This window comes from Pantherophis guttatus, chromosome 6, assembly GCF_059756535.1.
Source record: "Pantherophis guttatus breed Tessera chromosome 6, ASM5975653v1, whole genome shotgun sequence".
Classification (NCBI taxonomy): domain Eukaryota; kingdom Metazoa; phylum Chordata; class Lepidosauria; order Squamata; family Colubridae; genus Pantherophis; species Pantherophis guttatus.
Window position 1 is genome coordinate 83,822,282 of NC_142068.1, and position 15,072 is coordinate 83,837,353.

At 39.0% G+C, this 15,072-nt stretch overlaps 1 protein-coding gene across 8 annotated transcripts in view; it reads left to right on the forward strand.

Moving 5' to 3' along the window:
- The window catches only part of JMJD1C (jumonji domain containing 1C), a 127,020-nt gene that overhangs the window by 59,335 nt on the left and 52,613 nt on the right, over positions 1 to 15,072 (forward strand). Inside the window, exon 1 of one of the 8 annotated variants that reach the window (XM_087871811.1) lies at positions 11,478 to 11,647. The exons of the other annotated variants lie outside the window; for them this stretch is intronic. The gene's annotated coding sequence lies outside the window, so the exon portion shown is untranslated. Of the gene's footprint in view, positions 1 to 11,477; positions 11,648 to 15,072 lie in introns of those variants that run through there. 8 annotated transcript variants of the gene reach the window in all.

The window sequence follows — 15,072 nt, forward strand, 5'->3', positions numbered from 1 at the left end:
TTCTTGAGCTGAGAGGAGAGGCAAGTCCTCACCCAGCATGGCAAGATGGGGAGGAGCAATTGGGGGACCCTAAGGGAGGGAGAATGATGTATCTGTAGGTTGGAGAGGATTTGGGTGTTCTTAAGCAGGTGGCCTGTTCCATCACTAGCCTCCCCCATGCCCTTTCCCACCCTGAGGTACCTCATGTTCACTTAACGAGCCATACATTCGATTATCAAATGTGTGGGCAAAAACAGGGAGTGATCTCATTCAAGGTACGCGATTCACTCCCACAAATCCTCAGGTTAAGAATGGAATGGGCAGGCTCCATTACATTCGTAACTCGAGGACTACCTGTAGTAGCTGAAGGAAATACTTGAATTTGAATCTGCTTAGAAGAACAGCTGTGAAACAATAGGATTTGTACACTTCTCATCATCCAAGTACTTACCTGGTGCCACTTATCACTCAACTTGATAATAATTCACATTAAAAAGTAATGTTCCCAGGAGAAAGTGTTGATTGATAGGTAGTGTTGCTTGTTCAGGTGAAACTTAAACTATTGATGAGATTAAGTTAATAGTCCAGGAACAAATTTTGTTTTTTTTATTTTGTTTTTTTGCAAAAGCAGCACTGTGTCCAGTGGTTCCTCACAGCGAATTTTCATCTATAACTTACTGTCTAATCAACCTTTTATAACAATTTATCTCTTGTTGTATGTATCATAGCCTTCTCTAAACTAGTTTGGAGATAAACTATGTATAGACAATCATTTATCCGGAATTCTATAAGGTCTTCTACCCTGGACAGAGGATTGGACTAGAATACTCCAAGATCCCTTCCAACTCTATGATTCTAGAAATGCAGATTCAGAATAATTTTCACTGTACCATTTGCCCCTTAAATGCTTGTTGCTTTGCTCTAAAACTCCTCCCAACTTTAGCAAGTAGTTATGGTAACTGGACTGGTCCCTCCTGTTGAACTAGCCCAGAAAGGATCATTCAAAAGATAATGCAATCTCACAGCAGGTAAAACAGGACAGAATAACTAAAACATTTCTACATGGGAGAGTAGCATTTCAATTCCAGTGTGGAAAAAAAAGCATCTGAAGTGTATGTTTTAGTCTGGGCATGGATAACCCAAAACCAGTTGTTCTGTGTAAAAAATGGTTCATGCCCAGAACTTTTTGCAATGTTAACTGATCTTTTCTATTTATAGAAGAATCTATATAATATACACTTTGTGAATTATGCAGTAATAGATCATTTGAGCTACTACATTATAGCTCATATATGCGTGTGTATATAATATAGATATATATCATCTATATCAGGGATGTCAAACTCATGGGGTGCTTAGATCTGGCCCACAGGGCTGCCCTAGAAACAGCAAAGGACTGGGCTGCAATGCCTTTGTCCGAGAAAACGGACCTCAGGGGGGCTGTGCATGGCCCCCTGAGCTCCATTTTCACTGATAGATGGTTGCAGGAGGCTAGCACAGCTGAAAATGGAACTCACAAGGGCCGCAGGCGGCACTCCCAAGCTCCATTTTCACTGGCAGAAGGTTGCAGGAAGCCATCACAGCCAAAACGGAGCTCGGGAGCCCGTTTTCACTAGCAGAGCGCTCTGGCCACCACAGGCACCCCCGACACGAGTGACATTGAGCTGGTCACACACCCCCCCCAGGTCAAACACAACCCTTAGGCAGCCCGCAATGAAATCGTGTTTGACACCCCTGATCTATATCGTACGTTAACAAATGTAAGTAAGAAATATACTACAGTAGTAACGGGAGACTTTAACTATCCTGATATCAACTGGGAGACAAACTCTGCAGAAAGTGTGAGGTCAAACAGATTCCTAACCAAGTTAGCTGACAACTTTGTCATCCAAAAGGTAGAGGAGGGAACTAGATGAAAAGCTATACTGGACCTAATTATTATTAACAGAGAAAAAGTGATAGAGGGAGTTGAACTTGCCAGAACTTTGAGCAAGAGTGACCACATCATATTGGAATTCAATATAATGCAAACACAAGCAATAGAACATAATCCAACAAGTGTCTTAAACTTTAAAAGAGTTAATTTTAACAAACTCTGAGCGAAGCTAGGAAAGATTCCATGGATGAAAATTCTAAAGGGGAAAACAATTCAAGAAGCATGGGAAACTCTGAAAAATATTGTCATAAAAGCCCAGGCAAGCACAATACCACTGAAAAAAACAAACAAAAAATCCAAGACGAAACCAGTATGATTGCACAAAGATCTCTCTGATAAACTGAAAGACAAAAAGGATAAGTACAAAAAATGGAAAGAAGCACATAATATCGCCAGATAGCCCAAATCTACAAAGATGAAGTCAGGAAAGCAAAGGCTCAGAATGAGCAAAGACTTGCAACAGAAGTCAAAAATAATTTTTTTAAAAAGTGTCTTTCAACATATAAATAACAAAGAGGTCAAGAAAACAGTTGGTCCACTAAAGAGAGAAGATGGCAGGAAGTAACAGGCAATAGAGAGACAGCAGAGCTGCTTAATTTATTCTTTGCATCAGTCTTCACACAAAAAGAAACTATAGCCCAACCTACTAAAAACATAACCATAAAAGACAGGCTAGAAGTAAACATTAAAATAAGCAATAAAATGGTAAGAGAACACCTGTCTGATCTTGATGAATATAAATCACTGAGACCTGACAGATTACATCCCAGTTCTGAAGGAGCTGGCAGATGTTATCTCAAAACCATTGTGGCATATCTTTCAAAAATTCTGGAGCACCGGGGTATTACTTGAGGATTGGAAAAGAGCTAATGTGGCTCTCATCTTCAAAAAAGGGGGAAGAAACAGATCCAGGAAACTACAAACCAATCAGCCTAATATCAATTTTAAGAAGAGACTGGACTTGTCTGAAATAGTATAGGGTCTACTGCTTGAGCAGGAGTTTCAACTAGAAGACCTCCAAGATCCCTTCCAGCTCTATTGTTGTTCTGTGAAAATAAGACTTTAAATGAAGGATTAGAATACTCCCAGCAGTAGAATTTCACATTTTAATGTCAAGTTGAGATCAAATACTGAGTGAATTTTTTGCTTATTATATCTAAATACAAAGTCTTAACTTGGCAAATCCATTAGAACAGAGGTCCCCAACCCCCAGTCCGTGGACCAACACCGGTCATGCCAGAATCTGGGCCATGCAAGCAAGTGAAGCCCCGCCCATAGGATGCAGGCAGCACATAAAACCATGCCCCATCTGGTCCATAGAAAAACGTATCTCCACGGAACTGATCCCTGGTGCCCAAAAGGTTGGGGATTATTACATTAGAACATAGAATAATAAAGTTGGAAGGGACCTCAAGAGTCTTCCTGTCCAAACCCCTGCTTGAGCAGGAGACCCTATATCACCCGTGTCTAAACTCGATCACGTCACGTGACGTATCACGATGTGTTTTGCCTTTGCAGAGCTGGGGAGGGTGTGGCCTGCAAGTGATGCATCTGGTCGAAGGGCCACCAGTTTGACACTCCTGCCCTATATCATCTCAGACAAATGGTTGTCCAGTCTTTTTTTGAAAACCTTCAATGGAGCACCCACAACATATGAAGCCAAGTTATTCCATTGGTTAATTGCTCTCACTTAGGAAATTTCTCCTAGATTGCTTCTCTCCTTGGTTAAATTTCCAACCATTGTTTCTTCTCTTGCCTATTGGTGCTTCGGAAAATAGTTTGACCCCCTCATTTTTGTAGGTGCCCCTCAAATATTGGAACAGGGCTATCATCACAGTGCAACAGGAAAAAGACGATCAAAATAATTATTTTTTGATTCTTCAAACTTGAATTCTGATGCTGATCCAGGATGCTGTGCTATAATAACAAGAAGTGAAGCTGAATTAAGTTTGACTTTGCTAGATCTAGCAAGTGTTGGTGGCCTGGATGGACTATTTTTCCAACATGAAAGACCTGCATGGAGAGAGGGCACACATAAAATGAGAGAGCAGGAAGGAGGGATTTCTTTACCCCAATTAAGATACCAGTTGAGAACAAGTAGAAAACATGTACAAGAGGTTCAGACAGACATTTTCATAATTCACATAAGAAGTGGAAGTGCAGCACAATCTTCCTTGCAACAGTCTTTATTATATGCTATGCTCAATAAAAGTAGATTGTCTTCTTGTGAAGTTGATTCCTGATCTATCTGATAGGGCTTGAAGGCTGGTGATTTTTGGGATGAGTAATTTATCAAATGACATGATGTAAAATAGACAAGATAAGTAGTATGATTATGGCCTCCTGCAGGTTGGCAGGGAAAGGCTTTGTTCAGCTTAGGCTACTGCAGACCTGAGCATGTTATGGCCTGTGGGCCACATCCAGCCCTTCCGCTGTTTCTGACAGGCCCACGATAGCAGGGGTGGGGTGGGGTGCAGTGGTGGGTTGCCCCTGGTTCACACCAGTTCTATAGAACCGATAGTAAAACTGGTGGGAGGCTCCGCCCACTGTCCCTGATGTCATCAAAATGCGCAGAAGAGCACGCACATGAGCATAGGCGTGCGCACACGGCCCCATTGTAAACCGGTAGTAAAGGTAAGTAGAATCCACCCCTAGTGGCGTGGCAGGCAGGACGGTGGCTGGTGGTGTCAGTGGGAGGATAGGGCAGCGGGGCAGGGTGAGGAGCCCTCCACAATAATCCCAGTTTCTCATTGTGGCCCCTTGAGAAAGTTAATTACCCACCCCCTGGACTAGCGCAATAGGCAGGCCTTAAACCAAGGGTGAAATGCTCCCAGTTCAGACCGGATCGCCCGATCCGGTAGCAATGGAGGTGGGTGGTTCAGAGAACCAGTAGCAAAAATCTCTCCCCCCCCCACTGCCCAGCTGAGCCGCGCAATCATCAGAGAATTTTTTTTAATTTTTAAAAGCATTTTTTCTACAACCTCTTTGGCCAAAAAAAATGCTTTTAAAAGTAAAAAAAAAAAAAAAAAGCATCTGATGATCACGCTGTTCAACTGGGATCATCAGAGGCTTTTAAAAGCATTTTTTCTACAACCTCTTCGGCCTAAGAGATTATAGAAAAAATGTTTTTAAAAGGAAAAAAAGCCTCTGCCGATCAGGCAAGTCAGCTGGGATTGTCAGAGGCTTTAAAAGCATTTTTTTAACAACCTCTTCAGCCAAAGAGGTGGTAGAAAAAATGCTTTTAAAAGTAAAAAAAAAAAAAAAATTGGCCACACCCACTCAGTCATATTACCACCACCACCAAGCCATGCCCACAGAACCGGTAGTAACAAATTTTACATTTCACCACTGCCTTAAACTGCTTCAGTAGTTTTTTACAGTACTTTTATACAGGCTGTATTTGAAAACAATTGGAAGCTATTACTACTGTATAGAAAGTAGAGGCAAGGTTGCACTAGTTACAGTGTGCTTCCAGACCCAATTTATTGTTCATTCTTACTATAGAAAGCCTTTCACAGCATGGCACTAAGTTATCTTAGGGACCATCTCCTTCAAAAGGATTTTACTCATCTGATGAGCTGGTCCAGAAAAGAAGGGAAGGCAGGGTTTAGGTCCAAGAACAGAATTTTCCTGTGATAGTGCATCCAGATTATGTGCATCAATAAATGTTCTGGTCTTACTCTGTGATCTTAGGAATAATTGGCCTCCAGGGGTATGTTACACCCCCTTCCAGCTAATTTTTCCAAGGTTATCAAGAGAGTATAACTTATGAAGGCTTTTTAGTTCTTAAAAGCCTTGTTCTAAATACTCTATATATGATTTTTAAATGACATGTGCATGGCCCTCAGATGTGGTAATTGAGTTTATGGCTTATCTTCTTCTTGTGTCATATCCATCATCGGATGTTGGCAATCCTATTTTTATCAACAACCACACAAAAACGTGCTGTTGAGTTTTGTCCAAACCAGTCCCTTAGATTTGAAAGCCATGATGTTCTTCTGCCTGGACCTCATTTGCCTTCAATCTTTCCCTGGAGGATTAAGTGAAGGATGCCGTATTTTTCTGGGTGTTGCATCATATGTCCAAAATATTCTAATGTTTGCTTTTTTGATGATTTCTCTTGGCTTTCCCAGGCGGCTTATAGGCATAATATGCCTTCTTATATTTTAAACAGCTCAAAATCTTTCTGATATGGCTTGTATACAAAATTTTATGAACAAATAAATTGATAAAACCAGCTCTAAGATCTTAAACTGAAATAGTACATCAACTCTTGTAGAAGGTAATCTTCAAGAAGATATTATTAACAGAACATTTGTACACAGAGTTCTCAGTTAAATAATCTTTAGAACTAGACTAGACATGCTGTAACCATCACTGTCATTGTATTGCTTCTAAAAGTATAATTGACAAATATAGTAACATTTAGCTTTCTAATGTACTAACCATTAGCTACAGTGAGGCTAGATTAGATAATCATTGTTTCCACAGGAATTCTTTATGAAATTCAAATTGATAGAAATATTTGCTCTAGAAATAAAGGAAACAGAATGAGCTGATAAGACCTCCTAGAACAAACTGTGTGTGTGTGTGTGTTATATTTAAAGGCATCTTTAAATATAACATGTTTCCAACCAATATGGTAATGAGCCAATTGGGGCCATAATACTTGATGTTGTTAATCCATCTTGTTTTAGCTCTCTTTCATGGACATTTTTTATCAAGTGGGATCCATTCTATTATTGCCTTGGTCCAAGTTTTTTCTTTCAGCATAAAGTTTAATCATTAAAAATAAGGTAATCAACAATTAAAAACATCTAGACTACGTGTGTGTGTGTGTGTGTGTATATACATACTACACACACACATACTCATATAGTCTAGATGTTTTTAATTGTTGATTACCTATTTTTAATGATTAAAATTTATGCTGAAAGAAAAAATGTTGGAAAGAAGTGTGCATTTTTAATTTTGCAGTGTTCTCTGATTTATTTATGCTATTATTCTTTCAGAAATGAATCACAATTCAGTGCTGTCTGTTAGCCAGCCTGCAGATAAAAGAATTCCAGCTGGCTATTCATTTTGTTCTATACCAGCAAAGGAGCTGCAATGAAAGCATTGCTATTGGCAGTACAAAGCAGTTCCCTATCAGAGGTACATATATTTTTCTGTTCCTCTAGAGCCGTGATGGCGAACCTATGGCACGCGTGCTGGAAGTGGCACACAGAGCCATCTCTCTGGGCATGCGAGCCGTTGCCCGTTTCTCTTCCATATTCTGGCCAGCTGGTCTTCACATGCGAAAGAATGCCGGAAACCGGAAGAGCAGCTGCCCGATGCGTGTGCACGTGCTGGGAAGATAATCTTCCAGTTTCCGGCGTGTGCATGTGTACTGGCCACCTGGTCTTTACGCACGCATGCATGCTAGAAACCAGAAGACCAGGTGGCTGGTGTGCATGCACACGCCGGAAACTGGAAAATCATCCTCCCGGCGCACGCATGCGCACTGGGTGGCTGCTCTTCCAGTTTCTGGCATGTGTACATATGCATGCATGTGCTCCCATTTCAGCACTCAGTGCCGAAAAGGTTCGCCAACACTGCTCTAGAGGTTAAGGAACAAATGATCCATGTGGTGTGCATTGGTATGTTCTGGTCTTACTCGGCTTCTCTCTTACTCAGTTGTACTTTAGTCTTAAGAACAGTGTCTACCAACACAAGGTCTTATTTTTTTTCCATGATGCTTGAACCAATATCCTTTTTTACTCCTGGTAATCTTCATATTTAATTGTGCAATCTGGACATGCTCTTAACAATCACTGTTACTTTAAATATATTTTCATAATATATGAAGTAACAAACTTCATATATTCAGTTTTCTTTAACAAGCAAAAGCTGCCTTTTTGCTTTAAACCACCCTGACTACTTTCACTATAAGACAGGACACACTGTTAACAAGCAGTAATACACTGGTTTTGTGGCTTTAAGCCAAGGTAGTAATTGAAGGTCATGGAGTGTTTGCTGATTGCAGTTCTGTGTACTGTTAGAGTCTGTAAACCGGATTGGCAGTGCAAAGAAGAAAATAGGACCTCTGTTTTTTTAAGGGTAGATATTGATTGGTTTGATAATTGCTGGCGGAATGTGAGTTGAAGCACATGGTGAGTGAAATTTATTGGAATTATGTAAGTACAAATGAAGCTATTCGTGTGTGAAGGCATATATTCTAATGATTACTAATATTATTTTAGAAATCAGTGGTGCATATTATGCATACAATTATTTCCTAAATCAACACTTCTTTTTCTTGTCAATTTTTACTGTCAAGCAGCTGCTTGAAATTATTGGACAATTGGAGCCATTGTCATGCTGAGGATTCAACTTTGGAGTTAAGATTTTATAGCAACTCTACCTATAAAATAAAGCATTAATAAATGATACTCCCTATATCAAATCTGAAGTGATACAGACTTTCTAGGAAATTCAGAATTCTGCCATCATATTTGTATATAATTTAAAGCAGGGCTGTCAAACTCCCGGCCTATGGGCCGGTTGTGTCACATGCTAGCCACGCACAGTTTAACAAAGGGGGTAAAAGTCCCGATATGTCATGTGACGCCACCATGACGCCATGAGTTTGACACCCCGATTTAAAGTAACAAAATTTAATGTCAATTCTGAACATTATGAGTATCAGCATATGCTGTACATTTTTCCTGGTTTCTATTAAAGAAAATGAAAAAAAACATACCAATGCAATCATTTTTCCAACTGCAGAACGTAAAGTAGGGATATTTAAAATGGTTTTTGTTTGAAAAAATTCATCAGAAAAAAAATCACATGGCTTGGGGCCATCAAATAAAATAGGCATTTTTGATCTGAATACATAACCAAAATATGGTGGTTCCAAGCAGAGGGGAGTAGAAATAAAGGAAAAAGTATGAGGGGTTTCTTTGGCAATTCTAAGATGGCAAAGAGACGGAAAACACTGGTAAAAATTTGGAGCAGACAGAATGGCAGGATATGTGCGGCCTACATGTTGACTGTGGCTGAGGTAGTAGGAGGGAAGGGAAGACACTAAGAAGATCTAGGACAGTGACAGCTAACCTTTTCGGCACCAAGTGCCAAAACTGGAGCTGGCGTATGTGTGCATATGTGCATGCGCTGGAGAGCAATTAGCCGGTGAGCATGGACGCAGCGGGCAGCTGATCTTCTGGGTTCCGTCATGCACATGCACACCGGCCAGCTGCTCTCTTCCAGGTTCCGGTGCTCACATGAATGCGATGGAACCCGGAACAGCAGCTGGCGACGGCGCACGTGCCCACAGAGAGGGCTCTGCGTGCCACAGGTTCGCTATCACAGATCTAGGATGAGCAGGGCAGTGGAATAAGGCCACACTTGACCTGCTGAGTTCATAGAGGAATAGGTGTGCAGGTCATGCAGAGGACACAACAGCAGCACCAATAGCACTACCTATATCTATGTTTTGAAAGGAGAAAGATGGAATGATGTTCACCAGCTTTGCCCTGCTCACCCTCCATTCACTCTGGGATTCCTGCAGACTTGTTTTAACTGAAATATGGAACACACCATATGTTATGGGCTTTTGCTTCTGCCAAAATTCAGCTGATTTGGAAGTTTGATAGAACATCTAGAGCCTGGTGTTTTTGTTCTCTGTTTAAAATAAAACACCTTTCCACTCTGTGCATACTGCTTATGTGGAATTGACACTGCAAACTCAGAGTCAAATACCCACTCAGCCATAGAAGCTCATTAGATGGCCTTTAGCCAGTCTCTCTTGTAATCCCCCCCCCTCACCAATTCATTTCTCTGAATTGCTATGGGGGGATAAATAGGAAGGAGGAACACTGCTCTGAGATTCTAAAGGAAAAGTGGGATATAAGCAAAGAAAAATGCCGTATTTTTTGGACTATACGACGCATCAAGATTTCGATGAGGTAAGTAAGAAAAAGTTTTTGCCCTCCTCGGCCCCCAGGAGCACTCTGCAGGCCTCCCAAACCCTCCGCGCTTCCCGTTTTTGCGAAAAATGGGGCACGCAGAGGGTTTGGGAGGCCTGCAGAGTGCTCCTGGGGGCTGGGGGAGGGCAAAAACACCCCCAAGAGAACTCTGCAGGCCTCCCAAGCCCTCTGCGCACCCTGTTTTTATGAAAAATGGGCCCATTTTTTCCAAAAATGGGGTGAGTGGGTGGGGGCTTCGGGAGGTAAAAAATGGCTGTATTCGGTGTATAAGACGCACCAACATTTCCACCCTCTTTTAGGGGGGAAAAGTGTGTCTTATATTCTGAAAAATACGGTAGATAATCCCTGACCATAGCATTGGTCCCAGCCCAAGAACCAGATTGTCACCAAACCCCACCCATGCCAATCGTCTCTGAACATGGAAATCAGATTTTTGCACTGTTAAATCCTAGTCAGTCTGGCATGGGAACACCACTGAGTGTGAACTGGTCAGGAATCAGACAACAGCCACTATCTGACTATCCATTTGTAATTGTTTGTCTTGAGTACTGTAGTCCCAAAAGGCATCCATACTATCAACCCAACAAAATTTGAAAGTAATGTGAGAGGGACAGCAAGAGCACAAGGGTGAGACAAGGATTCTCATTGCCAGGGCAGAAGAAATCAGAGGGAGGATACCTCATTAAAATGGTCAGAAAGGCACTTATCCAGCCTGCTCACTGAAGAGAAAAAGAACTTACTAAACCAAAAGGGGTCACTAAACACAATAGTTTTGCCTATCACAGGGAAAATATTTCTTTATGTTCCAAGGAATAAAGAATGCTACTAAATTGTTTAAAAACTTTGAAATATTATGTGGTATATCGGCTTTGTTTCTCGTTCTCTTTTTGTTACAAAAGTAATCACATTTTTAAATTTATTACATAATTTAATACATCGTTTTATTTTCTCATCCTTTGTTTTTCAACATCTGGCTATCCCTGCTAACTTAAGCTGTAAGTCAGCTGAAGCCGTAAATACATTTTCAGATCAGTGTTTACAATCATATCTTCTTTCCTGTGCAGTGGTGCCAGTTAGCTGGAATGAACTTTAAAATCTAATGTATCTGTTTTCAAATATCGTTAATCAAAATAAAACTGGAAAGGGCTAGCTGCTCTATCAGTTTTGAGAATAATATTATTCCAGGATTTTCAAATAGCATTGTATGACAATTTTGGATTTTAGAAATTAAATGCCCTTTTAGCTAGTGAAGAATTTTCTGTCTTGCCTTATAGTGGTTTTCCTATTTGGGGTTATAGTATGCATTTTTATCTCAGAGTAGGTCTCATTTCTAATATGCTTTGGAGTAATTTAGGAAAGTGGAAATGTGATATCTGGATTTTCTGTTTATAGATATTAAACATGAGCTGTCAGTCTGCCTTTGTATGTAGTTAAAATTATGACCCGTGCTCTTTGGCCAGGCCAGCCATATGAGTCATCAGCAATGTGACTATCCTGGAAGTGACTCCATCACCACCTGTGATGGGGGATTAGTTACAGTTCAGAGCACCGCCTCTTCCCTTCTTTCAACATGTTGTTAGCAGAGCTCTTCATTTTGAAGACTTTTTTGCTCTAGGCCAGAATGTCTGCCGAAGAAAAAGCCTTGCTCCAGATATTTTCTCTCCTATGGATTTCTAATGGATGGTTTCCTTATATGTTTAGAGACCTTTTTGTTATGTAAATGACCTTAGCAGAAATGATCATGACCTAAATCTGAGAAGGGGTAAGTGTTGCTATTAAAGCTGTTCTTATTCTCACACACACACACACACACACACACACACACTTGATGGCAGAGTTACAGTCTGCACAACCAATCTAGGATTACTGGAAGAGTCTCTCATTTGTTAGGGTAATGACTGTTTTTCTTTTAAAAAAAAAACACTGCATATTGCTTAATCTCATTTTTGTTGTTTGTAAACCTATTGACCACCTTTGGAAAAATCCATCACCAGGGAAACAATCAGAAAACATGCTGATGAACCATTTAAAAATGTTATTTAAATATTAGCATTTTCAATTGAATAAACTCTGTGCTGTATCTGTCTTTCTTTCTAAATGTTGTAGATTAATGCAAAACAATTTGAAAAGGTTATATAATCAGTACATCATTCTGTACTTAATTCTGTCAAAAAAAAAAAATTGGTGTCTGTATTAAGTTTCTTTGAATGTAATCCTTTCATAATATCTTGCTAAAGTTCTATGTTTCTCTTGATAAAACTTTCAAATCCCATTTTGTGAAGTTGTTATATTTATCTTACATAGTCTATTTAAATCAATGAAGTAATTGTTGAAACTGTACTAATATAAGATTTAAAGATTTCTAAAATACATTGGAAATAAGAACATAAATGTTTTGAAAGATTTTTCTGAACAGATTTGAGTAAATAGTTCAGAACAATATGTTTCATTCTACAGTAAGTAAATGCATTTCCGGTAAGAGGGGAAATGAAAATGGTATATTCCTGAAATGCAATGTGTTTTAAGACATATCTGTGGGTGGAGGCCAGTTTGAGCAGCTGAACTTAATGTTAGGAACCGGCTGATTTTTTTTAAAACATTCCTTTCAAGGAATAATCATCTGGTCCTGTTTTTTTTCTCTCTCATGAGAATGGAATTCAGTGCTGCATAGAGACCCAAACAAGACACAGTTGTTCTTACACAGTCTAAGTATAAACAGGAGGTTATTATAGTAATGTAGACAAGCCTCTAGGACTTGTATACATAGTTGCTCCTTTTCTGGTATAAACCTGATGCTAAATTACAGTTTACTAGCAGTTTTTCAGTAGGATTACGAACAGTTTGTAACGAATTGTGGTTCACAATAGTTTCCTAAGGCCATTGAAGTACTGTATCTTACAGAATTATAGGTGTGCAGTCTTAATTTTTTATGCATTTAAATAATTGAAATATTTTCAGGAGTAAAATATACCACAATACAAAAGTACGGGTGATTTTGTTTAATAAAAACATAGTATACCATATTTTTTTTGCATTGATAATATACCATGCATCATATGATGCTTAAAGCATTTCTAATACAACCAATAGTGCTGTACTTAAGTTGGAATATATTTATAAATAGCAACATATTAAAATATATTTATAAGCACTTCATGTATTTAATTTATTTCTATTTTGATACTGAATGTGGCATAGATACAATTACCCATATAGGATTCCCAGTTGTCATTTTTGGTAAGCATGCTTTTTATTCAAGGACAACTAATGAATAGGTATCTAAAAATGCAGTAATGAGAATTTTTTCCCATAATTATCTAGTTAATAATATAGCATTTCATTATCTTTAATTATCTCTTTAACTGGCACCATCAATTGTTTACCTACTTACAGAACCTTTTGACCTTTTTCATAGGAAGGAAGGTGAGGGAGGTCATGTTTTCTTTACAAAAATGTGTTTTTCACATTAGAAAATACCATGTTTCTCCAAAAAGAAGGCCGGGTCTTATTTTCTTTTGACCCCCCCAAAAAATGGTTAGGCCTTCTTATTGGAGAGTTCTAATTATTGACTCACCTCGCTGCGGTGGCACCGACAGCCCCTCCTAGCAGGAGCCCATTGCTGGTCCACGGTAACTCTCGAGAAAAACAAAACCATCTGATTAACTTCTGTAATCATCTCAATCTTTAAAATAATAAATAATAAACTTGACGACAAAATGATATTTTTGAATTATATTTGATGAGTGTATGTATGTGTGTATGTAAAGTATTTCAATAAGGCACAACTTTTCTGTCAAGTGAAAATTTAATTTCTAGACTTTGTTATTTAAATATAAATGACCATGAGTTCATGAGGATTGTGAAATGAAACTAAAACACTTTAAAAAAAACCCTTCAGCTTTGTCAGGGTCTCAAAACGTTAGTTTATCTGAAAAAGATCTGAAAAACCTTACTTAGGTCTTCCAAATAGGAATAATTGCTGAAGTTGAGAAAGGAATGAGTAGCCAAAAGAACTTTGGAGAATGTGGGATGGTAAGCCATGCTGTTGCTAGGAGAGGCCAATGGAATAAGTAGGCGATGCCACAGCTGTCTTGATTTTTGCGCTGCCTTGAAATAAATCATCCATATCTTCAGTTACAGAATTTAAAACACATAAGGTTTCTTTTTTCAAATGACGCCAATAGGGCTGTTGCATTCATTATACCGCATAGCAACAGCACACTCTTATTTATTGATCTCTATCCTGAGATTATTTTCAGTCAGAGCTAATTTTGTCTGGAAGATTTTAGAATTACCAATTTTGAAATCTAAAGATTTAGCATGTAATCTCCTTCTATAATTGGATATCTCTGAAACAATTAGGCACATATATCACATTTTATTTATGGAAAGAGCCAAATATATGGATTCCATATATTGTAGGTATGCTTAAAATACTAGATGGCAAGCTACTATTAAATAGCATTTAATAGTAAATACAATTTTAGAATTGTAGGAGAGTTATAGTTATAAAAGAATTTTGCTTCAGGCTGTTTTTATTTTTTTAATTCAGCTGCGTACATAATCAGAATAGAGCTGGAAGGGACCTTGGAGGTCTTCTAGTCCAACCCCCTGCTCAAGCAGGAGACCCTATACCATTTCACACAAGTGACTGTCCAGTCTCTTCTTAAAAACCTCCAGTGATGAAGCCCCGCAACTTCTGATGGCAAATTTCCACTGGTAAATTGTCCTCACAGTTACAAAATTTCTCCTTAGTTCCAGGTTGCTTCTCTCCTTGATTAGTTTTCATCCATTGTTTCTTGTCCTGCCTTCAGGTGCTTTGGTAAATAGGTTGACCCCTTCCTCTTTGTGGCAACCTCTCAAATACTAGAATGTTGCTATCATGTGTCCTCCCCCCCCCCCCCCGTTCTTTTCTCTAGACTAGCCAAACCCAAATCCTGCAACCATTTTTCATATGTTTTAGTCTCCCGGCCTTTAATCATTTTAGTTGTTCTTCTACTAGGAGCAATATGATGGATTTATTTGGTTTGCAGATTACAGAATTTTCATTCAATACTAATGTTTCAAAATTGTTATTTTTATGTTTCATTGGGTAAAACAGAATGTGAATATTTTGTTTAGACTGAACACCAAATGGGAATCTTTGTTTCAGGCTTCAGGAACAACTGTAGCCTGAACTAAAGCAAC